We start from the raw sequence: 27396 nt of genomic DNA on the forward strand, positions 1-27396 counted from the left end.
CCCACATTCTGCTGCCTGGTCTGGGAAGGAAGAGTCCCCCCTCCCCCCCGCCCCAAGTCCGAGGGAGGCATGAGAACCTTGCACGGCTGTCACACAAATACTGTACAGTCATCACGTTAGCCCCCTTATGCTTAGTTTCCTTATCTGTAAGATGGGGCTCAATAGTACCTCTCACATGGAACTGTTCTGAGGATTTAAGCATAAACATTGAAAACAGTGTCTAATATATAGTAAGTGCTAAATGTTGTTTTTGTGACTGTAATAATTTGGTATCACCCTCTAAAACCCCTGTGAAGTAGTGGGGAGGACAGGTTGGGATTCTTTGTATTTTCCAGGCAAGGAAACAGAGGCACAGTGATGTCTGATGCTCCCACTCCCCCCACCCCCCCCAGCCCCAGGCTTTTTTCTCTGGTCAAGAACCAAGGTGACATTTTCTCCATAATCTCATAGCTGTTTGGGAAACTCCTAGTAGGGTCTTCTAGGATCACTTTCCTAACCCTTTTCTAACCCCTTTCTATAAGTATGAATCCTCTTGTAGCAAAACCCTGCTCTCCCAGTTCCCTGAGCATTGGAGAGGACTCACCAGACTGCTGGGGGGCTTTCAGGCGGGTTCATAAGCTTCCTGTACTTAAACTTGGGTAAGCGAGTTAAACTGAGCAGAAGAATGCTTCAGCTTTCTTCACCCTCTTTTGGGTGGGGAGGGACAGGGGCGAAGAATGGCAGAGAAGGCGGGGCTCCTGCTAGATGTTAATGTTAATGCGGGACACTTGTGAGGCGTTTGCCGATTATAAGCACTTTCACGTGTGTCATCTCGTCATTCCTCCCGAGAAGCCTGGGAATTAACTGATGCTGGGCACATGAGGAGATGGAGGCTCAGATGTTAAGTGGGGCGCCCAGGAATGTTCTACAGTTGAGCAGGGCCTGGCGCTGAGTGTGAGAATGGATGGGCCAGAGGGAGAAGTATCTGAGGTCCTGGGTGATGGGAAGAGCTTTTTCCAGAAGCAGGGAGGCCGGAGGACCCCTCCCTGGGAAGAGCAGAGGGCAGGAGGCCAACTGCCTTTAATGGGGCCTGCTTTGTACTCAGGGAGTGCTGAGACCTCCCTATGGCTTGTCTGCACAAGGATGCTTTAGGGGATCAGGGAAGAGACTGGGGCAGGAGGTGGGCTCCACTTTCTTTTCCTTTAAAGAAGGAGATAGGCACCTGGGTGGTTCAGATGGTTGAACGTCTGCCTTCGCTCAGGTAATGATCTTGGCGTCCTGGGATCGAGTCCTGCTGCATCAGGCTCTCTGCTCAACAGGGAGCCTGCTCCCTCTCTCTTTCTCTCATGAATAAGTAAATAAAGTCTTAAAAAAAAAAATAAAGAAGGAGAGAGGGAAAAACCCAAATTCTGGTTAGATTCAAAATCTCAGGGGCAAAATAGCTCTCTCTGTTGTCTGTTTCTAGTAGCCGCAGCAGCACAGAACCAGCGCCCCAAATAGTTCATGGTCAGGAGATCCATGAGAAGGATGTTCTTCTTTCTGGGCATGGAAGCCATCACACCTGTCGTCTCTCTAGGGACAGACTTGTTTCTCTCTCACACACATGCATAGCCACCCACCCTACATCCCCATTATTTATTTTGTTCTTTATGCCAGGGACTTTATAGTCATTATTTCATGTAAGTTTTATTACTGTGGCATTATAAAACCTGCTTGAAAATTCAGGGCTGTTCAGACATTAAAGAAGTTTACCAGTCACGTAACTTGTTAGTGGTAGAGCCTGGATTCAAACCCAAACGTGACTTCCAATCCCAAGCTCTTCCCTGCTGTGCTCCTACTGACCATCATGGGATGCTTGGCTATTCGTATGGCCAGCGCTGCTGCTCACCCTGACACGCCATCGTCTGGCACAGGGCTGATGCATCAGGGTCACAAAGATACATTAAGAATACAGACCTTTGCCACCCATTTCAGAAACATCACATCAAAATCTCTGAGTGTGAATATCTGTCTCACAGAATTCTTCCCAGGCGATGCTGCTGTGGAAACCTCAGCCCAGGACCGTGGAAAGGCTTCTGTGAGCCTCCGCTGTGGTGCTCTTAATTCTCCCAGCCCTGTCTGATTTTTAACTCCATTTGCTTTTGGGAAGGAATGCACGGAAGTGAAGAGAGAGCCTCAGGAAGTTTGCTGGCTGATCTCTGAGGTTCCACTCTGCCCCACAGAGCAGGGAGAGGACACATTAACTGGGGACTACCTTGGGGCAAGTTTCCTATGCAAGGTGCACTGATTGAATTGATGGAGCTGCTGATTGAACTGATGGGGAGAAAAACTGGATGCTCAGGCCATCAAAGAGGTTGCTTCTCCAAGGAAACACAGAACCAAGAGAGAGCAGCTTAAACTAAGCCTGTGGGCAGAGACGGATAGTGAGCCTGTCAGGTTTATTAGTTAGGATGTTGTTGGCTGTTGGCTGTTGGCTCAGGTAGGACAGTTTAGTTCTCACCCAGACAGCAAACCAAGCCACATGGTTCAGGTTGGTAGGTAGCTCTCTTCCATGAGCCGATTCAAAGACCCAACGTCCTTCCATCTGTGGCCTCACTGTCTTCTGCATCCAGCCAGTGGAAGGAGACCAAGAGGGTGGAGGACACACACACCCCTACCTCTTGAAGGCCTTAGACTTCTAGCCATATTTTAAGAGACCTTGACTATAGGCTTACCCCTAATAAAAGGGGAACAAGACAATACAGGTTCTCTGTGTGCCCAGAAAAGAGAAGAACATGAGAGCTATGTTCAGCCAGTCTCTGCTACCTTGTGGGAGAGTCCCACAAGGAGTCCCACGGTCTCCAAGCCTGTGGCTAGAAGAGAATCCTGTGGATGGCAGGTAAGGTAAAATAGAAATGAATGACTCTGAATGAATGTTTGGAGCTTCAACGTTGGCTAAGCTATTCAAGTAATAGGAGACCTGATGTTTGTTACAAATCAAGGAAATGCGGCTAGAACTCCGGTGGTGGAAGATGGCATAGAAAAGGAAGCAGAAGGAAGTAACTAGTGCAGGGCTTTGCCAACCAAACAAGCCAGGGAACTGTGCCTGTGTTCAAAGGCCACATGGAGAACTTGGCCGAGATCATTCATTAATTAATCAATCATTGAATTCCCTTTCTCTGCGTCTTGTACCAGTTGTCTTGCAACTGTCTTGCAATTGCCTTGTGACAATACAACTCAGATTGGTTTAAACAATAAGGAAAGTTATGGGCTTACAAAATGATTATGCAGGGTTATGGGGTGGTGTTCAACCGAGCTGATCTTAAAAGCTAAACACTGATGTCAGGAAGATTTCATTTTCTTTCTATTTCTCTGCTCTACCTTCCTTTTCATTTGCTAAATATTTACATTTGTTAAAAAAGAAAGTTTCAGCCATTGACTTCACAAAAGAAAGAACACTTAATACCAAACATGTCAGAAGGACAGAATCTCAGAATGAAGACTAATCCTGTAAGCTGACTACATCTAACTTCATGAAAAGTCATTGCATTGTTCTAATCTTCCCCCTACTTTTGCCTTGAATTGGTGGCATTGTCATCATTGGTGAGCATGTGTCCGTGACTTGCACATAACATTGGGATAGATGTTGCCCCTCACCAAACGGGATATAGTCTAGTGCTCTCTGCGGGCTCAGGAGGCTCTTGATCGAAGAGTATGTCTTTCCTCTCTCCTACTAGAGAAAGGCAGATCTGCTTGAATCTTCCCATATGGCTCCAGAATATTCTTCATCCACCCCAACACACAACCTCTGTATCTGCACCATCATGACACAACCTCTATCTTTTCCTCAAGATCCATGCCAAATGATTTAGTGTTGATTCTATTCTGAAAAGTAAAACTATAAAATTTCATTATTGGATATTTTTTTTAACCCAAATACTAGGACCAACTTCTAGTTTGCTGACCAGCATATTATTATCTCTTTAGGTGAGAAACAATTAATTGTATTAGTACAGACTTGGGAATACCTATTTGCACACAGATTTATATGGAAAAAGTCCAGGAAATTTGGTTGATGACATCTAATATGAGGCAAGGTGTGCAGAGGTTCCTAAACTGGCTTACAGTAATAGATGAAGCCCAGGTGACAGTTAGGAATCATTTCATCATTCTGTCATTGGAGAGTCTTGCTCAGTTCTGGGCAATTATTTTAACAGGACCATTTGCCAAGTGCAGTGATTTCTGAAAAGAATGGGTAATATGGGAAAAGTCTGAGCACCAAGTACACGACACATTGCTGAATGAACTGAAGACTTTTATCTTGGAGAAGAAAAAATCAGGACGAGTCCAGTAACAGAGCACCCTGGAACAGAGGTGCCTTTAGTGTTACTTTGAATACTTTCTGGGGGGAAACCAGACCAATGGGGAAAAGTTGTAGAGAGTTAAACGTAAGTCCAACTATAAAGAAAAACTTGCTACTAATTATGGTTTTCTGAAAGGGAAATGGGTTCTTTAGGGAAAGAGGCGAGTTTCCTGTTAAGAGTAGTGCAGAAGGGACACTTGCTTGAATGGTACCTTCTAGTGTTGACATTTTCTGAAAGGGCATTTGACTTTGGGAAAAAAGCAGGTTCTACACAGGAGCAGAATAAACTCTCCCAGGAGATGGAACGTGACCTAAGACACACTGGTAAACACTAGGTATAAAAACAGTGCATCTTCATAGTGTGCAGGCCACTAATGGCAAGTTTGACTGCCTTAGCTCCTACTGTTCCATCCTCCCACAGGCCCTTCCTTTAAGTAGTGCCTATTTATTTATTTTTAATGATTTTATTTATTTATTTTGAGAGAGCGCGATCACGTAGAGGGGGGAGGGGCAAAGGGAGAGGAAAAGAGAGAATCTCAAGCGGACTCCACGCTGTGCACAGAGCCCAATGTAGGGCTCTCTCTATGACCCTGAGATCATGGCCTGAGCCAAAATCAAGAGTGGGATGCTTAACCAACTGACCCACCCAGGCACCCCAAGTTGTGCATATTTAAATCCCATTCGGCCTCTCTAAGACTTCCCTGATTCCCAGGCTGGATGGCCTTCTTCCTTTGAATTTCTACAGTAAATTATATGTGACTATTTATTTTTTTAAATTATTTTAAGACTTCCAATAGAAAGCAATACAAATTTGTTAGAGGGAGACAATACAGCCCTGCAGGCAAATTCAAATACTACACCTCTATCCCACTACTTCAGAGCTCTGTGATAATGGGAAATGTACTTCAATTCTGCTTTTTTGTCTGTTTTTTTACACACAGGGCATAACAATATACCTATTTTGAGAGGTTAAATGAATTAAATATGTAAAACACTGAAAATAGTGTCAAGTTAGATGTCGCTATTCTAAAAATAACAATTATTGAAATACAGAAAAATAGAAAGAAAAGAAAGTCACCCGTAATTTCACCACCCAAGACAATAAATTTTGTTTATATCAAATTTCGTTCTGTTTTGCCCTACGTTTCCTTTGACATAATGTGACCATGTTGCAAATATAATTTTGTCCTCATTTTTTACTTAATATTAAAACATAGGCGTTTTCTTAGCTTATTTAAACTCTTCATGAACCTTAATCTAAAGGGCTATAGGATGCTTTACCATATGGCAATGCCATGGCTTACTAATTATTTTCATATTTCTGAAGTTACTTTCCACAGTGAAGTTGTTTGCAATCTTGATTATTACAAATCAGGCTGTGATAGATGTTCTTCTTGTGGTATCTTACCCCCCGCCACCTGCCCCAGCACATTCACTTTCTCCACCATTAGTGTGAGCTTCTGGAGGCCAGGGACCAAAGTATGGCTTTTGGAATACAAGTAAGGACATTTCCTTTCATTTGGATACTGATTTGCTATGTCATGTCTCAAAGGTCACTGGGAAACATTAAAAGTGAATTAGTGAAATTATCATTGAAATTTTGATTGAAGAAGAATGAAGGGTTTGGAGGATTAAAAGGATGAGAAAATGAAATCTGGAAAAATAAAAATATGAACCACATATATTCCTGCTTCTAGGCAGGGAGACAAAGTGTCATCCCTGGAAGGAACAGAAACTGATAATAAGAAACTTTGATCTTTTTAGATTTGCCATTTCCAGGCTGATTTTAAAGCTAAGGCAGTCTCTCTGCAAAGACTGGAATCTGAAATTTGTGTCCCATCCTGCTCTGTGGTATATGAACTAGCATTTTTTTTTTTATTTTAAAAAGCATGTCCCTTCTTCTCTTAGAAAGAATAATATAGTGATATCTGACATTGAGCAGTCCTTACCCTTATTTCCAGAGACCCTGCATTTCCAGCCCTGGAAATTCATTTCAACTCTAGGTTTTTTTCTCATTTAGAACCCAAGTGTTTTAGTTTTCTTTAAAGAAGAAGGCTTGGGTTTATAACTGGAAGCATGTCTTTTAATCTCGCATGATGCATATGATACTTTAACTAACCCCAAAGTGCACCTACGGGCTTATAAAGCAGCAGTTCTGGGTTCTGCTCTCCCAGCTGTGAACAGGCATTCCATAAGGACATGATGGCATTCTCATTTGACAGAAGATGAAACAAAATTGACAAAAGTTAATGATTTTTGAAGTCATTATGATCTGTTCCTGCCAACTGTCTACACTCTACCTGGCCACCCATGCTGCATTCTCATACAATGCATTTCATTTCTATTGACAAAAGTTGACTCTTTTAAGAACCCGATGCAAAGAAAGAGCTGGTGCTCATTCTGGTCAGTATCCATTTCCTGTTTTCATGACTTACTGACTTCAAACAAAGATGCAAAATGAGCTTGGAAGGACAATGCACATACCACTAACAAGGCTTTCACAATCACAAACATTTCTAGGTTCCATTTAAGGACCCATGTATATCAGTGACCCCAAAGCCTGCCAGATTTCAGGACAGCCAAAAAGACTGGTTGTCCTGTGAAGTTTGCCGGGATGGGATGTGACTAACCAGAAATACTTCAGTTACAGTAGATCAGATCTCAAATCTGAATGACGGTAGGTTTTTGCAAATGCCCGTTTACTGGCAAGAAGGTGACCTCATAGAGCATGTTGAGTCCTACAACCAGAGGCAGATTTCCTCTGAAGCCCAGTAAAACTTAGCAATGTGGTTACCTGGTTGTGGTTTTTGAAAAATTTGCAAAAATAAATAAATATATAAAATAGCATGGCCCATTTCCACTCTGACTTCGTTCCTGTTGCACCTCCTCTTGAGTTGAGGGGTGTTGAAATGACTGTCGGGATTTTGGGGTTCTGGCAAGGGGAGGTGAATTGGGGATGCATTTATTTTGGGTTTAGAGGGATAGAGTTGTGTGGTTTGCAGTCACTTCTGTGTATAGTTATTTTTAGGTAGTCTGGTGAAAGAATGACTTCTAGGAATACTTTGACTGCCCGCTGGGCGGCACACACCCAACTTTGTGAAATATTCATTTCAGGGCTAGAAGTAGTATCACGATGTGGATGTGCCCTGCAGTGTCTGACACAAATAGCAGGTGGGTCATGGAGAAGGAGCATGATTAGAAATGTCTTTAATGATGTTAGATGTGAGGGGCACCTGGGTGGCTCAGTCAGTTAAGCGTCTGCCTTTGGCTCAGGTCACTGGCTCAGATCTTGATCTCAGGGTCTTGGGATTGAGTCACGCATTGGGCTCCCTGCTCAGTGGGGAGTCTGCTTCTCCCTCTGCTGCACCACCGCCCTCCCCAACTCATGCTCAGATTCTCTGTCTCTATCTCTCAAATAAACAAATAAAATCTTAAAAAAAAAATAAAAAGCTAGATGAGAAAATATTTTGAAGGGAGAGTTTGTTCTTCATTAAAGCCTAGTCAGAACAGAAGTTCTCCTTGTCAGCATGGCTCTCTAATAATGCTGTTACAATTAAAACTGTACATTACATTTTCTCCTTTGATGGGGATTCAAATTTATGAGAATTACCATATGGTAGGGCAGAATCTGTAGCAGTACTACTACCCGTCCATACATCTTAGGTGAGGTTGCATGCTTTGCACATTCCGGAATGTTGCACTGTACCTTTAAGGTGTTAGTGTGCATGGCTCTACTAAAATCTGATGGTTCCAGATGAAAAGGCACACAAAATTAAGATTGGTTCAACAAACAGCCAGAAAAAAAAAAACTACATATATTTAACATATGTGATATATGAATAATTTGATTGATTTGTGATGATACTTCAATATAATATAGTGACAATTTTAAAAATGTATTTAATTTTCTTATGTATGCCTTAAGATGAATATTGTATAACTTTTCAGAATATGTGGACAAATATACAGGAAAGATGGAGGTATATCACAAAGTCAAGTATGAAAATATATGTATTTTTCTGGATTTTATGGTGTTTGTGATGTTAGATAATCCTCTTTTAATTTTTTTAATGAAGGCTCCTCAAACAGTAAAAATCTCAATTCCCTCAAAACTGGATTTGCCACTGTTTGCAATGTGGGAAGATGTATAATTGTCCCAGTTATATGTGGCTTGCAGTATTCGATCTCTTAAATCCTAAGTTGAAATTTTTTATGTTTAATGCACCTGGTATTCTAAAGAATTAGAAATGAAGAACAGCAGAAAAATTATCCTCCTATCTCCACATCCCTAACACCTTAAAAAAAGTCAACTCTAGAGTCTACTTGTTCAGTTTCTAGGTTGGTCTTTCCCTATAGCTGCCTGCAGGGGACAGTGCTCTTTCTTGGCATCCTGAAGCCAGGGAGGGTGGTATTCGTCTCTCTTTCTCCTGCTACTTCTAGACAATTACCTTCCGCCATCTTCTAAAAGCTCCTCCTCTTTGAGGTTCATTCTACCTACTCTGTCCTCTCCTTCATGTCATTACAGAGCTTTCTACTTATTCCATCAGAATCATCAGACTTCTGACTCAACCCATGGTGAGTCTATGATGTTTCAATGGCCATATGACATACTCAGCAACCTAGCTGTATTAATGTGGCCTCTGCAATATACTACCCCAAATTTTGTGGCTTAAAATAACAGAAATTTATTCTTTCACAGCCCTGAAGTCCAGAAGCCTGAAATCAGCATCACTGGGCTGAAATCAAGGTGGCAGGTGTGTTGGTAGGGACACACTTCCCCTGAAGTTTTGGGGAAGAATGTGTTTTTTTCCTCTTCCAGCTGCCAGTGGCTGCCAGCATCCCTAGGCTTGTGGCCACATAATTCCAGTCTCTACATTTGTGGTCATACTGCCTTCTCCTCTCCTGAGTATGTAAAATCTCTTTGCCTCCCCTGACAAGGACACATGTGATGCCACTTGGGACTCACTCATATAACCTAGGATAATCTCTTCATCTCAAGAGCTTTAATCACACCTTTAAAACTCCATCGCCTCCTTTTGCTATTTTAGGTGACCTCGACAGGTTCTAGGGAACAGGACGTAGATAAATCGGGGGCACCATTTTCCAGCCCATCACACTAGTATTGCATTTTCTGCATGTTGGCATCTCCACGTTCCTCTGTCTCTTCCAGTTCAGCTACTCATTTCCTGGACAACATACTCTGAGGACCATCATAAGCCAGAACTGCTCCACATTACAAGGCTGACCACAGTCTCCTCCCTTCTCTGTCTCACCCCAGCTTCTCCCACACCTGCACTCTGGCCTCATAGAGACTTCTGGTGAGTGGAATCCTCAATTTCCTCCCAATCTTTTGACTCCCTCTGGCTTTTCTTCCTTCCTACCTAGTCTAGACACTCCAGCTGACTGAAGCTTGAACTTTTCTTTCTCCATAATCCCTGATTACTTGCCTCCTTTCATGAGACTGCTCCAGAAAATTCTCAAATCTGGACTCCCATGACTGAGGACATGCTTGTCTTTGCTTGGTTTGCAGGTTCCTCCTGGAAAGAAAGTCATGGAGCCACACCGACTCCACTCTCTGGCCTTGGCACCCTGCTTCTGCTCCTCCTACAGTGTTCTCTTTCCTCTTTTTCTCTGTCCTCTGACTAGTCTTTCTCAGAATATGTTCTGGGGATCTCTTCTCTCAGAATCCCCTGAAGCACTGGTGAAAAGAGATTCCTGGGTCTTACTCTGGACCTACTGGATCAGAATCTTTGGGGAGTGGTTTGGAAAGTTTCATTTTCAACAAGTCCCCAAACGTGAGTCCCCCCCCCCCCCCCCCGCCCCAGTCTATATTTGTTCTCAGGTGTTTTTCTTGTACTTTTTCTTGGGCTTTCTAGTACTTTAACACCAGTAGTTAAATAGGAAAGAATTCAGCACTCATTTGTACACACCCCTCCCATGCTCTCTGAGTGTCCCTGACCTCCTCTGGAGACACATGGATCTCCCTGTGGCCTGGCATCTACGGAGTTACCCACCCCTGTTCTGATGGTGGGGTGAGGGACCTTGCCATGGTATTTAAATACCTTGAACACACCCTTACTCTCTGCCCTTCCTTGACCTTACCCTTTTCCAACTACTGTCTCTCCTTTCTCTTCCCTTTCTAATATAACTTTGTTAAAGATGTATCAATCAAAAAATAAAGAAAAAAAGAAAAATAAACAAAAAAAAATCCCAAGCAAAACAACAACAGCAAAATGATCAGAGCAGACAATAGAAAGTACTCTGGCTAACTTAGAAGAAATGGGTTTTAACAAGGGAATTATCAGAAGGGACCTAAGATGGTGGTGATCCTGAGGCAGGGAGTTCTGTTTCACCCCAAATGTCTGATCCAAGAACATAAGGTTGGAAGAGGGAGTGTTACTGATACAGGATTTGCCACCTTGGCAAACTCCACGAGATGGTGCAAACTCATTGCTAGTATGGCTCCTAAAGCATGAAATGAGCAATGACCTACACTAAGTAAGATGCAGTGTCAGAATTGTCATGACAATGAATAGAAAAAGGGGTTCAAGAGCTCAGAGAATTCAGCATGCTAAGGTGGATATACTGGGAAAGGTTAGAAAACTCACCCTATGGTTATGTTAAGGCTCAAAGGAAGCAGTATTTAACAAGACCATGAAGAATTCACTGGTAGGAGGGATGTAAGCATCACCAAGAAATTTGGTGATGACTCTCCTCTGGAGGCCAGGGTTGACGGTAGGAGATGCTGTTACAGAACTGGGGCACCTTGGTTGCAAAATCTTAGACTATAAAACAATAGAGCCCAGGTGCCAGTGATTAAGCTCCAGGAGCCCGGTGGACACAGTTATTATAATGAATAGCAAGTATGGAAGGGATTGGGGTTGCTAATCTGGAGAGTTCTGTATGGTTAATAGAACACATCATTACTAGGGACATGGGCATGAGCAGTGACAAGGGTACTAAATCTGTACCATCAAAATAAATCAAGGATGCATAGTGTGTTAGTTTCTTAGGACTACTGTATTAAGCCACAGACTGGGTACAATAGAACAACAGAAAATTATTCTCTCAAAAGTTCTAGAGGCTTAAAATTTGAAATCAAGATATTGTCAAGGTTTATTGATTCTTTCTGGAAGCTTTGAGGGAGAAACTCTTTCATTCTTCTCTCTTAGCTACTGGTGGTTTCCAAGAATCTCTGGTGTTCCTTGGCTTGTTGATGCATCACTTTGATATCTACCTTTGTCATCACATGGCTTCCTCCATGTATGTTTCCACTTTCACATGGCATTCTCTATGTGTGTCTGAGTCCAAATTTCCCTCCCTTTATAAGGACAGCAGTCATTGTATTAAGGTCTCACACTGGTACAGTATGATCTCATTGTAACTTGATTACATCTACAAAGACCCTGTTTCCAGATGAGGTCACTTTCTGAAGTTCCAAGAGGGCATGAATTTTGGGGGTATAGTAGTCAATCAAGAAAGGATGGTCATAAGGCTGAGGAAAGTTTTCATAACAAAAGTCACAGTCCCTTTCCCATTTTCTAGACCTGAGCCAGTTTTGGGGTCTGGAATATACTGGTTGAAGGAATGATCCTGTAACACCACAGAAGGTGTACACAATAATGATCCTCCTATTCCTTTGTTAGAGGGGTCTATTATCATTTACCTGGGTAACTAAGCACTGGGCACCTAAACATTTCAAGAGTTATTGGACATAGAATCTTAGTTGACATATATACCTGGAGCCCCTGAGCATCGTCATGGGCGTCCTGTTAGAGTGTGGGCATACTGGAACCAGGTAATAAATGCATGGAGTTCTTGCCACAGTGGGTAGGTTGGGTCTGGTTCCCCAGTAGGCAAACTGGGTCTGCAGATCCATCTTGTGGTCATTTTCCTGGTCCCTGAATGTATAATTGTGAAAGACACACTTGGTCATGACCCTGCATGGAATCTTTGGCTAACTGAGTCTATGCATGGTGCCATTTGGAGACCAATAAGCCATTTTCTGAGAAAATGACTACATTGGATCCCTTCTATAGTGGGATAGTGATTCAGTGATTCATACAGGAATAGACACATATTCTGGGTATGGAGTTGCTTTTCCTACCTCCTGGATCTCTACTAGAACTGCTATTTTGGGGCTTATTAAGAGTTTGATTGCATCAAGGGACCCGCTTTTCAGCAAAGAAAGGGTGGGAGAGGATCCATGACCATAAGATTCACTGATCTTATTACATATTGCACTACTGTGGTGGGCCGATAGAACAATGCAATGAACTACTAAAGGCACAGTTAAAGTGCCAGCTTGGAGGTAATACTTTAGAGGGTGGTGTCATCTTCCAAGACACAGTGTATCAAAGAATACAAGATGTGTTATTTGGAATCAAGGAACTTTATATGTGGCTGCATCCTAAATAGGAAGAATATACTGGACTGAGAACTACAGAATGGCAGCAGACCCCACTTACCTTCATTTTCAATGAACTACTTGGAGAATTTGTGCTTCTCATCTCCACAAATCTGGACTCTGCAGGGTTAGAGATTGTGGTCCCTAAAGGGGGAACAAGTCTACTAGGAAGGGTCTACAAGGAAAAGTCTCACTGAACTATAAACTATGGCTACTACTTGAGCCCTTTGGCCTTCTGATGTCCAGGAAAAAGAAGGGGGGAGGGTCATTGGCCCCTAACCTCAGGTGGTGGCAGGTTGCAATTACACATTGGGGCTAAGATTAATATGTTGGCATCAGGTGATCCATTTGAGTTCCTGCTGGTATTCACTAGATCAGAATTCATAGTAAGTGGACTAGTGCAGCAACCTTGGCCTCAGAAGGGCATAGTGACCATTGTTGAGGTATTTCAGGGATGAGGTTCTAGGTCACATCACCAGGGAAGTCACAGAGACTAGCAAAGGTGGTAGCTAGAGTGAAGCAAATTTAAAATGGGTAATGAAGGAGGGAAATGATGAAGATCAGCCATGGACCAAAGACTAGCTGCAACAATGAAGTGTACCTCATCTTACTACTCTCTCTCAGATTTTGCTCAGAAGAGAGGTCCATTGGAATCTTAAAAAAAAAAAAAAAAAAAAAGATTAATTTATTTCAGTGGGGGAAGGGCAAAGGGAGAGGGAGAGAGAATCTAAAGCAGACTCCTGCATGGACCCCTCATGGGGCTCAATTTCATGACCCTGAGATCATGATTTGAGCCAAAGTCAAGAGCTGGCCCCTTAACTGACTGAGCTACCCAAGTGTCCCTTGACTGGAATCCCAAAAGTCATTGTTTTTCTTTAATGTTATCAGGATGGTAAATGAATTCTTTATTTGTTGTCAACTGGTAATGAGAAATATTAAATTTTATATTGTAATTTTCCTCCTTGCCACCAACCCCCCACACAGCTCAATCCATCACATTCTTCTTGAGGTTGGGAATATCTGCAACAGGGAGCAGGGAGTAGTAACGGTGTAAGTCTAGGGTTTTCTTCTCCAGAGGGATTTGTTTTTGAGCATTAGCTCATATAGATGTATCTGTTGCCAAATGGGACAAGGGAGAGATGGCAGGGCATCAAAGGTTGGCCTCCCGCAGCCTGGAGCTTTAGAAGCTGACTCTGGGACTAGTGATAGCTGTGTCCAGGCCCTTTAAAAGACAATAACCCAAGGAGAGGCAACATAGAAATGACAGCTTGCACAATGGGAAGGAAATCTGTTTATACTGATTTTGGAGTATGTTGGGGGACTTCTCCATAAACAGAGGAGCTGGCTGTTGCCATTTTCCTCCCCTGCTCCCCAGCATCAACACAGAGTCACCTTCAGGAGACTGTGCCTCACAGACAGTTGCTTCCTAACCTGCTAGCAGTGTGTCCCACCCACAAGTTCTACTGAGGACTTGCCTACTTCAAGCCTGCTGGCCTCGGCCCTGGGCTGAGCAAATATTGTGCTAATGTGGTGCACGCCCCACCCAGCCACTGCCTCTGGAAGCATTGCCTCAGTGGCCACTGCCTTTTTGGGGATCTGGCCTAGGACTGGTGGCTCAGCACAGATTTATTTCCCACCACCGAGCTCTTCTGCAGTCACCCCTCCTCAGAGCCAGACTGCTTGGGTCTCAATAACATTACAAAGAGCAAGCACAGCCCATGACAGGCAAAGAGTCAGTGTAGACATCTATACAGAAAGGGAAAACGTATCAAACACAACAGGAGGTTACAAGCAACACACATAGGAGACTCCCTTGAAGTGCCAGGTTCTGGGGAACAGGAACCACTGTAATGCAGGACACCATAGGACCTCTTCTTCATAAAGCCACTACTCTTAAGAGCAGTAGAGGTAGCTGACTTTCCTATCAAACAGAAGCAAACACAGTGAGGTAGACAAAATGAGGAGATAGAGAAATATGTCTCAAATGAAAGAACAAGACAAAATTAGAGCAGGAGAGAGATCTAAGCAAAAGAGAAATAAATAATACGCCTGATGCAGAACTTAGAGTAATGATTATAAAGATATCCACTGGACTTCAGTAAGGGTGGAAGACATCAGTGACACCACTGACAGAGATAAAAAATAATATATCAGAGATGAGAACCCAAAAAATGATATTAAAAATATATAGATAGAGTAAATGGCAGGCTATAGGAAGAAGAGGCATGTATTGGTGACCTGCGGGATAAAATAATGGTAAGCAATCAAGCTGAACAGGTGAGAGACAAACAAATACTACATAATGAGAAGAGACTTAGAGAACTCAGTGACTCCATCAAGCATAATAATATTTGCATTGTAGGGATCCCAGAAGGAGAAGAAAGAGAAGGGGGGGCAGAAAATGTGTTTGAAGAAGTAATAACTGAAAACTTCCCAAATCTGGGGAGGGAAACAGAGATCAAGATTCAGGAGGCACAGAGAATATCCAACAAATTCAACCCAAGTAGGTCCGCACCAAGACACATAGTAATTAAAATGGCAAAAAAATAGAGATAAAGAATTTTAAAGGTTGCAAGAGAAAAGAAGGCAGTTACATACAAAGGAAACCCCATTAGGCTATTAGCTGATTTTTTAGTGGAAACTTTGTAGGCTAGATGAGAGTGGCATGATGTATTCAAAGTGCTGAAAGGGAAAGATCTGCAGCCAAGAATGCTCTATCCAGCAGGGCAACCATTCAGAATAGAGGGAGAGAGAAAGAGTTTCCCAGATAAATAAAAGCTGAATTAATTCATGACCATTCGACCAGCCCTACCAGAGACATTAAGGAGGATTCTGTGTGGAAAACAAAAAGCATTAAGTAAGAGTAAGAAAAATAGGAAGCACAAGAGCAAAACAACAACAACAACAACAACAAAAACCATATCTGTATAAACCAGTTAAGAGCAAAATGAAAGAATGTAAAATATGGTACTAAATATCTGAAACGTGGAAGGGAAAGGAGTAAAGAATGAGTTCAAAATTAAGTGACCAACAGTTAAATACAGATTGCTATATGCAGAAGATGTTCTATATAAACACAAATTAAAACACAGTAACAGATATGCAAAAAATAAAGAGTAAGAAATCTAAGTATAATACTAAATAAAACCAGCAAAATGAAAAAGAGAGAGAGGAAAGGATCAGAAAAAAACTACAAAAGCAACCACAGAACAAGTAACAAAATGGCTATAAATACATATCTATACTTTGAATATATATGGACTAAATGTCCCAATCAAAAGACATAGGGTGACAAAGTGGATAAGAAAACAACACTCATTTATATGCTGTCTATATGAGACTCATTTCAGACCAAAAGACATTTGCAGATTAAAAGCAAGGGGATGGAAAAACATTTATCATGCAAATGGATGTCAAAAGAAAGCCAGAATAGCAATATTTTTATGGGACAAAACAGACTTTCAAACAAAGTCTGTAGAAAAAGACAAAGAAGGACATTATATAATAATAAAGGGGATAGTCCAACCAGAAGATACAGTAATTGTAAAAATATATGCACCCAGCATGGGAGCACCCAAATACATGAAACTGTTGATAACAAACATAAAGAACTAGTCGATACCCATACAATAACAGTAAGGGACTTTAACACCTCACTTACAGAGATGGACAGATCATCCAAATAGAAAATGAACCATGAGAGACTATGGACTCTGAAAAACAACCTGAAGGTTTTGAAGGGGTGGGGGATGGGGGGTTGGGGGAACCAGGTGGTGGGTATTGGAGAGGGCACGGATTGCATGGAGCACTGGGTGTGGTGCAAAAACAATGAATACTGTTACGCTGAAAAGAAATAAAAAATTAAAAAAAAAAAGAAAGAAAAATAAAGAGAAAATAAACAAGAAAACAGTGACTTGGAGGGACACGTTGGACCGGATGGATTTAACAGATATATTCAGAACACTCCATCATAATAAAGCAGGACACATATTCTTTTAAAGTGCACATAAGACATTCTATTCTCTAGAACAGAATACATATTAGGCCACAAAACAAGCCTCAATAAATTAAAAAAGATTTAAGTCATACCATTCATCTTCTAACCACAACATTATGAAACAGAAATCAACCGTAAGAAGAAACCTGGAGGGGCGCCTGGGTGGCTCAGTGGGTTAAAGCCTCTGCGTTCGGATGAGGTCATGATCTCAGGGTCCTGAGATTGAGCCCCGCATGGGGCTCTCCGCTTGGCGGGGAGCCTGCTTCTCCCTCCCTCTCTGCCTGCCTCTCTGCCTACTTGCAATCTCTCTCTCTATCAAATAAATAAATAAATAAAATCTTAAAAAAAAAAAAAAAAAGAAGAAGAAGAAACCCGGAAAGTCCACAAATACATGGAGGTAAAATCACATGCTACTAAATGATGAATGGGTCAACCAAGAAATTAAAGAAATAAAGAAGCACATGGAAACAAACAAAAATGAAAACACAGTTGTCCAAAATCTTTGGGATGAGGCAAAAGTAGTTCTAAAAGAGAGGTTTATACAGTACTGTAAGAACCAAGAAAAATCTTGGGGTGCCTGGGTTGTACAGTCATTTAAGCACCCAACTCTTGGTTTCAGCTCGGATCATGATCTCAGGCTTGTAAGATTGAGCCCTGTGCTGGGCTGTGCACTCAGTGCAGAGTCTGCTAAATTTCTCTCTCCCTTTCCCTGTTCCCCTCCCCCTACTCTCTCTCTTTAAAATAAATAAGTTAGTCTTTAAAAAGAGAGAGAAACAAGAAAAATCTCAAACAACCTAACATTATGCCTAAAGGATCTAGGAAAAAAACAAACAAAACCCAAACCTAGCAGAAGGAAGAAAATAAAGATTAGAACAGAAATAAATGATATAGAAACGAAAAAAAAAAAAAAACCAAACCCAAAAAACAGTAGAACAGATCAATGTAACCAGGAGCTGGTTCTTGAAAAGATCAACACAATTGATAAACTTCTAGCCAGACTCATTAAAGAGAGAGACAGAGAGAGAGAGAGAAAGGATTCAAACAAGCATGGAAAAGAATGAAACTGGATGACTTTCTCATACCATACACAAAAATATATTCAAAATGGATTAAAGACCTAAATGTGAGACCTGAAACTGTAAAATTCCTAGAAGTGAATAGACAGTAGTTTCCTTGACATTGGCCACAGCAAAATTTTTCTAGATATATCTCCCAAGTCAAGGGAAACAAAAGCAAAAGTAAACAATTGGGATTACATCAAAATAAAAAGCTTTTGCACAGTGAAGGAAACTCTCAACAAAACTAAAAGACAATCTACTGAAAGAGAGATGATATTTATAAATCACATATCTGATAAAGGCTTAGTATCCAAAATACATAAAGAACTGATACAACTCAAATACAACCCCCCAAAACAAATAATCTAATTAAAAATGGCCAGAAGAAATGGGCAGACATTTTTCCAAAGAAGACATCCAGATGGCTAATAGATACGTGGAAAGATGCTCGACATCACTCGTCTTCAGGGAAATGCAAATCAAAACTATAGTGAGATATCATCTCACATCTGTCAGAATGACTAAAATCAAAACCACAAGAAACAAGTGTTGGCAAGGGTGTGGAGAAAAAGGAGCCCCTGTGCACTGTTAATGAGAATGCAAACTGGTGTGGCCACTGTGGAAAAGAGCGTGGAATTTCCTCAGAAAGTTAAAAATAGAACTACCCTAGGGGCGCCTGGGTGGCTCAGTGGGTTAAGCCTCTGCCTTCCGCTCAGGTCATGGTCCCGGGGTCTTGGGATCGAGCCCCGAGTCAGACTCTCTGCTCAGCTGGGAGACTGCTTCCCTTCCTCTCTCTCTGCCTGCCTCTCTGCCTACTTATGATCTCTCTCTGTCAAATAAATAAATAAAAATCTTAAAAAAAAAAAACAGAACTACCCTACAATCCGGTAATTGCACTACTAGGTACTTATCCAAAAATAATAAAAATACTAATCCAAAGGGATATGTGTACCCTTATGATTATAGGATCATTATTTATAGCCAAATTATGGATGCAGCTCAAGGAGCCATCGATAGATAAATGGATAAAGAAGAAGTGGCACATATATACAACAGATTATTTCTGAGTCATAAAAAAGAATGAACTCTTGCCATTTGCAATGACACGGTTGGAGCTAGACAGTATTATGCTAAGTGAAATAAGTCAGAGAAAGACAAATACCACATGATTTCACTCCTATATGGAATTTAAGAGACAACAACAAAAAAGAGCAAAGGAAAAAAAAAGAGAGAGAAAGACAAACCAAGTAACAGACTCTTTTTAAAAAAGATTTTATTTTTTTATTTGACAGACAAGTAGGCAGAGAGGCAGGCAGAGACAGAGAGAGGAGGAAGCAGGCTCCCTGATGAGCAGAGAGCCTGATTCGGGGCTTGATCCCAGGACTCTGGGATCATGACCTGAGCCGAAGGCAGAGGCTTTAATCCACTGAGCCACCCAGGCGCCCCAAGAAATAGATTCTTCATTATAGAGAACACACTGATGGTGACCAGGGGTGAGGTGGGGGAGATGGGTGAAACAGGTAGTGGGGATTAAGGAGACCACTTGTGATGAACACCAGGTGACACATGAAACTGTTGAATCTCTGCATTGTACACAGGAAACTAAGACAACACTGTATGTTAACTATACTGGAATTTAAAATTAAATAAAATAATAATAATTAAAAAAAAGCAAAGCTGGTCTCCCCCTCTCAGTTTTTGGAGGGTATTCTGCCTTGTTTGGTCCTGTGAGCCCAGTGGGCGTTGAATCTTATACATAGGAGCCCGAGTTAATGTGACTGTCCCTGAGGCTGCCTGGCAAAGCCAAAGGATGTCATTCAAAAATATACATGAGGACTTTTTACCAGAGATGGGACGGAAAATTGCTTGCATCTCTGGGATTATATGCACCACGGAAGCTGGGCTGGAAGCCAGGAGATTCCAACGGACCAGTCAGAACAAATATCAGGTATTGTCTTTCAGGGACCAGCCCCGGGGTGGAGCTCAGTGACTGTCCAGCGACACCATCGGGTAAGAGATCTCTCAGTTCCCTCTGCCACCCATCACCTCTCCTCACTTCCAACATCTGCTGACCGGAGGAGAGGTGAAGAGAGACTGGCTGGAGACGGTGTTAGGTGCTGTTCTGAAACTGGGCTGATAACATCATTTTTAGCTGAAAAATCATTTTATTGCACCAGCTGTATCTGAAATTAGCAGGGTTAAGTTTTCCACAATTAGCGGAAAGAGAGACTTGGAATCCAGATAACACAGTTAAGAAATAAAGGATGTTTCCTCCTCTTCCCTAGTTATACTCATATTCATTTCTAATGTTTGCTTATGAAATACAACCTGTAAAAATCAGGTAGGTCACTTGTAGTCCCACTGAAAATAACAAGTTTTTTGTTTTTTTAAAAAAAATTTTATTTTTTTATTAACATATAATGTATTATTGGCCCCAGGGGTACAGGTCAGTGAATTGCCAGAGACAGCACTCAGCACTGAGCGTAGACTAACAAGTATTTTCAAGAAATGTGGTGTATGCCCAAAATGGAATATTATTCAGCCTTTCCAAAGAAGGAAATTCTGTCATATGTTACAACATGGATGAACTCTGAGGTTATGATGCTAAGTGAAATAAGCCAGTCAAAGAAGGACAAATACTGCATAATTCCACTTACATGAGATGTCTAAATTAGAGTCTTAGAAAGTAGACTAGTGATTGCTAGGGGCTGGGCGGAGGGGGAAAGGGAGGAGTTGTTCCATGAGTATAGAGTTTCAGTTTTGCAAGATGAAAAATTCCTGGAGATCTGTTGCACAACAATGTGTGTTTAGTTAATACTACTCTACTGTACACTTAAAAACAGCTAAGATGGTAAATTGTTATGTTTTGTGTTTTTTTACCACAATAAAAAATATTCTTTTAGCCTTTTTTTTAGCATATAGTCTTTCTTTTCATAACCATCAATTATATCTACTTGAACTTGTGGCTTTGTTTGCAAATCCTGCCTGAGGAAGGCAAATGTTTTTGATTGTTGATCTGTTATTCCTAGAAATGAGGTTCTTGTAATTCTCTTTAAATTGTGTGGTGGCCAGACCCCCAAAAGCAAATAATCCATTTAAGAGTTACTAAATAATAGTCTGCAACATCTTTCTAAATAACAACTAACAACACAATTAGCAGTGGTCAGTATTTATTAAGTGTCAACAGCTGCCCTGAGAGTATGATATAAACAATCTCATTTGATTTCCATAACAACTCTGGAAACAGGCCCTGGTTATTCTAATTTTACTCCTGATAAAACTGAGGCTCAAAAAAGTTACCTAAGTCCCCCAGGCTTACCTAGTCCAGAACTTGCGGAGGCTAGATTTACTGATACCTAGTTTTCTTAAAATAAGAGATGAACCAGGAAGGGAGTATTATTAAATACTTTGGCTTAACAGCTTAATGGGAATAATCAAAAGAAGAAACTTCTAAAAGACACGGAGTGTTGCTAATTTCATCCACAGGTTTGAGAGCCTTGGACGTTTGCCTCTTTCCCAGAATATGCATCGGAATCAGAAAGTGATTATCCTTTCATTCTCTTTGCATAGACCTGGCTTACAGTTTGGGAAGTCAGCGCAGGAGTTCGCAGACTTGCGTGTACGTGACTGTAAGCTGTCAGTTCAATTGTTCTAGTTTCTAACTTAACAAAGAATCAAACGTAAGCCGAAAAGCCATTTCCCACGACTTTGTGGTCATCTGGGTATTGCAGGGAACTGGTGGGAGGGATGGCAGAAGCAAGTCTGAGGATCTTAGCTACACTGCGGCACTGGGGGGAGAGTGTAGGGATCGGTTCCTGCCCCGGGTAGACCAGGAAGCCCAAGAATTGCAAACCTCTCGTGGTACCCCTCCATATCCAGCAGTATCGGATCCTCCTCTGGCTGCCACTCAGCTTGGGGAGGGACCTGAGGGCTAGTGAATCCTTGGACAAGATGGAGGGTAAACGGGAAACCTGAGGAGAGAAGAGAAGCCATTGTTCCTGGATTGGGCCACCCCACTCGGGAGCATCTAAGCTGCTCCATTTGGAGGAAGATGGGCTTTTTGGATCTTTATTCCTTTCTGTAATTATGTAAGTTGCCTTAACTGGGCTTGAGAAAGACAATTCAGTTTAATCTGTCATCTTGGTCTTGGCACTGTGTGATGCTATGAAGAACATTTCACCCTTCCTCTCCCAAGCTCCAACTTTTCCGTGAAAGAAAAACCACATGAATTCCCAGCCCCTCTCCCGAGACTGAAATGTCCCCAGCCAGGAAGGCTGATCATTTTCTAAGAGGAAATTCAATTAGAAGGTGAAAATATTTCATGGTCTTACCATGTTACACCCATTCTACACCCTCTCTGGAAGTATTAGGAATGGCAACAAAGTCAAAAAGACTTAACACTTTTATGCCCTATTGCCATTCCAGGAGAAGTCTGGGGGGCAAGGATGAAGTGGTCAAAACAGATCCATATGCTCGGGGCTCATCTTTCTGGGGGCCATGTTAGAACTGCTGCCCTTGGTTGTTTTTACAACAGTCCTTGTCTCTGACTCAGCCTTACTCTGTGCCAATAAGAATAGCCTGGAAATATAATTAACGGCTTTGTGTTTAAGACATTTCATTTCAAATGACTGGGTATACCAACAGTTATGGCACCGAAATCATTAAAATCATGCAAATGCTTAAAGGGTATAGGCCTGGGAGATTATAGTTTCATTAGAGAAAAGGCTATAAAGTTAGACCTAGGTAATTACCTTTCCCATTAATGCTAGAAAATTCTGTGCTCCACTGAGAAGTGATCGTGGTGCATCGTGCCTTCTGTGCTTTTACATTCAAACTGCGGGGGCCTTTGGTTGCTCAGCACACACTGCAAAGAAGCAGCGGCAGCTTTCCAGGTGTACTTTGCAAATTGGGGTTTAAATGTGGAACACATCAAATTAAAATTCAATATTAATTATTTTGTCTTGCTAGGAGTCTGAGTGGTTTAAAGCAGCAAGGGTAATTGTCTAATTCATTGTGTGTGTCTACAGCGAACTTAATCATTATGTCAGCTTCCTAATAAAAGGTTATTATAGAAACAAAGATCCCAATTTTACATATGGTAGGCAAGGGAGGATTCGAAGAGCCGGTCTCTAAGGTAGACTTGAGGATCTTGACAAATGATGCCCATGCTGTGATCAGATACTTAACAAGAAATCTCGTTATTAACTAGGCCTGTACAGATAATTAGCACTTGAGCTTCAAATTTTAAATCTGGCTCGAGATGTATAATTTATCAAAAGCCTTAGCTTGCTGTCAAAGTCCGATAATAAGGTAGTGTTATTGATGAATTGAGATTAAGAGCAGATTGAAGAGAAAATTAGGCCACTGGTTAGCCTGAAAGGTCTGATTTCAATATTTACAGTACTAATTTGGTATTATTTTGGTAAATGGATGTGGTCCCCAAGTGCTGCATGGTATAAAAGAGTAAACTATGCATCATTATTCTAACAGAAAAAGTATTGTTTACTGGGTACTGGATTTTGCAGCACTAGCAGTCTGCTTAATAGGCTGCTTTATAAGATGAGTGTACCTGCTTTTCATTGCATGCATTTATTATCACCCATTCAGCACCTAGGGCTTTTAGTGAAAATTAGAAAATGTAGCTTCTTTACATTAAAAATGGTATTACATTAGACTAATTGCCACAGAGCCTGTCTTCCCGATTTAACTCACTTTCGTTTATCTCTTGGCATTGTCTTCCCAAACATTCTTGCCGCTGGAATGTAGATAACTATCACTTTATACATTCAAGCTACATAAAATGAGCAATCTTTTTTTAATGATCTCTGGTAGCACTTCATTGCCAACGATCTTGGGGGGGGTGTGGGGGAAGGAAGGAGACGTACAATAAACCATCTATCCGTAGTGTTTCTTGCCTTTGAAGCATATTCTGAGTACACTTCCATGACCCTTCGCAAGTTAAATCTTTTTGATGCAAGTAATAAAATGTTGTTTGGGGCAATAGCTGATTTCCAAAATTATATTAGGCATAACATAAGGCTGTGGCAAATTGTCTCCCTATTTTTTTTTCCTGCTCGAGCTCACAAATGGGATTGGAAAGTGTTGGAGTGTTTTATTGTATATCATATCAGGTATAAATAGACAGTAGACTGCACAATAATAGATCTATATGTAGCTCATAGCAATATCTGCCCATGAAATAATAAAGCACAGGACTGTTGGTTTCCAGAAAATTGCTCGAAAATCCCTTGTTACATGTTATTGGCAGTGTCCCCTCTTCTCCAGTCTCCAGCTGTCCAGCGGGGTGTGCCAAGTCACAGCAGGACCTGAGGACTGTTTGCATTGAATGGTGGCACAGAGCTTTCTGGTGATTTTCCTTGTATATTGTGCACTTGCAGACAATCAGGCTTTCTGAAACTCAGCAGGAGCGTTTCAGTGTTTATGCTGAGGTGGTTAGCTAGTTGGCAAATTGCTATTATTCAGAAATGTGAGACAGAGGAAAATGTATTGCATTACATTTTCTATCAATACCATCTTAATGCTGACCAATAACAGGCCTCCATTCAAGCTGACTTTTATCTTAGGTGTGATTAGATCGAGCGGCATTTAGTGGAGACATTTTCTTGGGATGAGGAAGAGAGTTTTTTTGTTTTGTTTTGTTTTTGTTTTGTTTTGTCTTTTGCCCTGTGCCAGCTGCATCTCCCCCTAACTACCTCCTGGCTCGACTCTGCCATGTCTCCCCCTCTCGTCCCCCACAACTCCTGAAATAACATTAGTTTCACATTCTGCTTCTAGGGGGAAAAGATTTGGTGTTTCAGCTGTTCCAATAGATGTTGACTACTGACTAATGGATATTTATTCCACTTTATTGCTTTCTATAGGCAAAACTCAAACAAAAGGAATTGGATTTTGCTAATAGCAATCAGCAACATTGGCATTTTTTGACAGTAGTAAGGATGATAATGACCCCACCCACGGAGACAGGACTTAACAGCTTTTCAAAGCCCTTTTGCACGTATCACACTCCTTGATTTTCGTGTCTGATACAGGCAGAGGGGGGATTCTAGTGCCCTCTGCTAGGTGGGGAGAAAGAAAACAAGGAAGGAGGCTACAGAACTAGCTTATGGCAGAGCTGGGAACGTTTGATTCTTTGAACTTTCTGACTTCTGCGCTCGGTTCTTTTCTCTGAATAAAGAAGTTGGCATTCTTTATAATCATATTTCTTTCTTATTATTAAAGTTTGCAGAAGTGCTGCCTCCACAGGGCATTCATCCCGCATCTCTCAGAATTTGATAAAACAGCTGTCAAGAGCCCAGAGAGTGGGTAGAGATGTTCGACTTCAAGTCTGTTCTTTGTGGGATTATTATCTAACCACAGGTATGTATCCTAGAACTGTACTTGGTGGGGCATTGCCCAGTAGCCCACGAAGTTGCCATGGAGTGTCTCCTCATGTACTCTGTATTACACATTGTCGATCAGTTATTAATTCCAGCAGTTCAGGTAGCACACTCATTTCAAGAAAATCACCCCCCCCTTTTTTTTAACCCATTCAGGGAAGGGGGTGACAGAGACAACAGTGTTGGAATTAGAACTCAGGTGTTTCTCTTCTCCAGTGTCTACATTACTAGGCTTTGTAGCTTTCTGACCTTCTATAAATTCCAGCCGGCCACCCCACCGCAGTCCCACCCTCGGAACTCTATGCCAGGATGCCTTCTTCGGTGCTGGTGTCGTCAGGCCGCCTTCACTCGGGAACTTCAGGGAGAGGGAGATAAGTGTGTTTCCTAAAAAGAGAGCTCCCTCCTCAAACATGCCCCCTCCCAGGCTTCAGTCTGAGGGGCTGTGTCTGAGTGTGTAAATAACATCTTGAGCAGTTTGCCAGCAGTTGTGTGCGGCAGAGTAAAAATATTTTCTTCCATTTCCAATAGGATCAGGATCTCGTCACGAATAAATTACACCCGCGTGCGGGACAGATTGTTGCATGTGGCATAGCAAGGAGTGAGCATCAGTGATCACAAGGTGTGAACAGGAATTTGTATTTTCCATTGAGCTCACAGACCCCAGATTTTTATGGTCCGCACCCAGGCTTTCTTCTGTGCAAGGTGAATCAGCTAAAGGTGAGGAAAGGCTTGTGTTCTGAAGAGGAGGGTCTGAATGTACGCACGTGTGGGCCTGTTTTGAGGGGCAGAGGAGTGGGAGGAGGGATGGTGGGAGAATGAGCAATTTAGTTTGCGAAGAAAAATAATGGAGAAGACAAGTACGAAAATGTTAGTAAGACTAATAACAAAGTAGTCAAGAACTTACTGTGTAAATTTTTCGAAGTATTTTGTCCTATTAGCAGTATTTTTGTTTAACAAGATGTATTATGTTAATATGCCAGTTAAAGGATGTGGATAGTCCAAGACTCAGCTCAAAGACACATTTCATCTGGCAAGCGATGAGCTTTGCTTTTTTAGGATGCTGTGGACAGGGTAGAAGTTTTGAATTATTTTTTAGAGCAAATGTTTAAAATAAATACCTATCACATTCATCTTGCTATGGTTCTTTAAAAATTTTGCTTTAAAAGTAGATAGAAAATAAAGAGGAAAAATGCCAGGCAACATTTACAAAACAGCCTTCTCAGATAATCCCCCAGTCCAAATGAATGAAGATTTATGGTACCTTTAGCATCATACAACACCTTTTGTATTATAGTTATATTAGAAACTCTAACTATTTCATCTTTCAAACTAATTACAATATACACATTGAAAAATTCATCTAAGATGGTCGAGCGGTAATAATTTTTTCATTATAAATAAAGTTGTCCTTTATGATTTGAAACAAAAATTTTACTTTAAGCATTCAGGGGTTTCAAACTAGTAACTTTCAATTTAAATTAAATGCATTACCTTCTGAGGGTCCTGCAAAAGCCTAGTTATTAATTAAATTCTATCACAGAAATATTAAGAAGCAATACAATATTGTTTTTGAAGCTGGACATATGAAGTGTATACCGTACTGCCTAACTCTCAGAGAGATTGGGATGTTGTAGCGGCTTCACCATTGATCAATGGTTACTTCTAAAACGGCAATGTTGCATTTATCCCTGGTGTCTATTCTCTACCGAAAATGAATTGCCCTAAAATTATAGGAGGTCACATATTGTTTTTCTTGTCATCTGTATTGCCTTCTTATTTAGGAATGTCGCCATACAAACAGAAAGTACAGTAAACCCACACGTTTACTTTCACAAACTGATTCATCAGTATGCAAAAATTGTCAATGTCGTCGCTTTCGGCTCTGCTAGAACCCAAAGGAGCAGAGCAGAAGCCAACCCAGTTTCTGTTCGTTCATGCCCCCGTCTCACCAATAGGGGTCTCCAGTGTACCACAGAACTATTTACAACCACTCCATTATGATTATTTACAGTATGCTGTACAGGAAGACAGAAGCAAAGGGGCAGAACAGATTTATAAGGGCTGGGGCTGATACGGGATTTATTCAAGGAGTGAAAGGGTGACGTCACAAGTTCTAAGTGAGGAGGAGAAGCACAGACATGTCTCGGTTTGGTGTGCGAACACCTTTAACCTAAGTGTGCAGACCCAGGCTGACTGGTCCTCAAACAGAGGAAAGA

This window comes from Mustela erminea, chromosome 8 (assembly GCF_009829155.1).
Source record: "Mustela erminea isolate mMusErm1 chromosome 8, mMusErm1.Pri, whole genome shotgun sequence".
In the NCBI taxonomy this organism is placed as follows: Eukaryota; Metazoa; Chordata; class Mammalia; order Carnivora; family Mustelidae; genus Mustela; species Mustela erminea.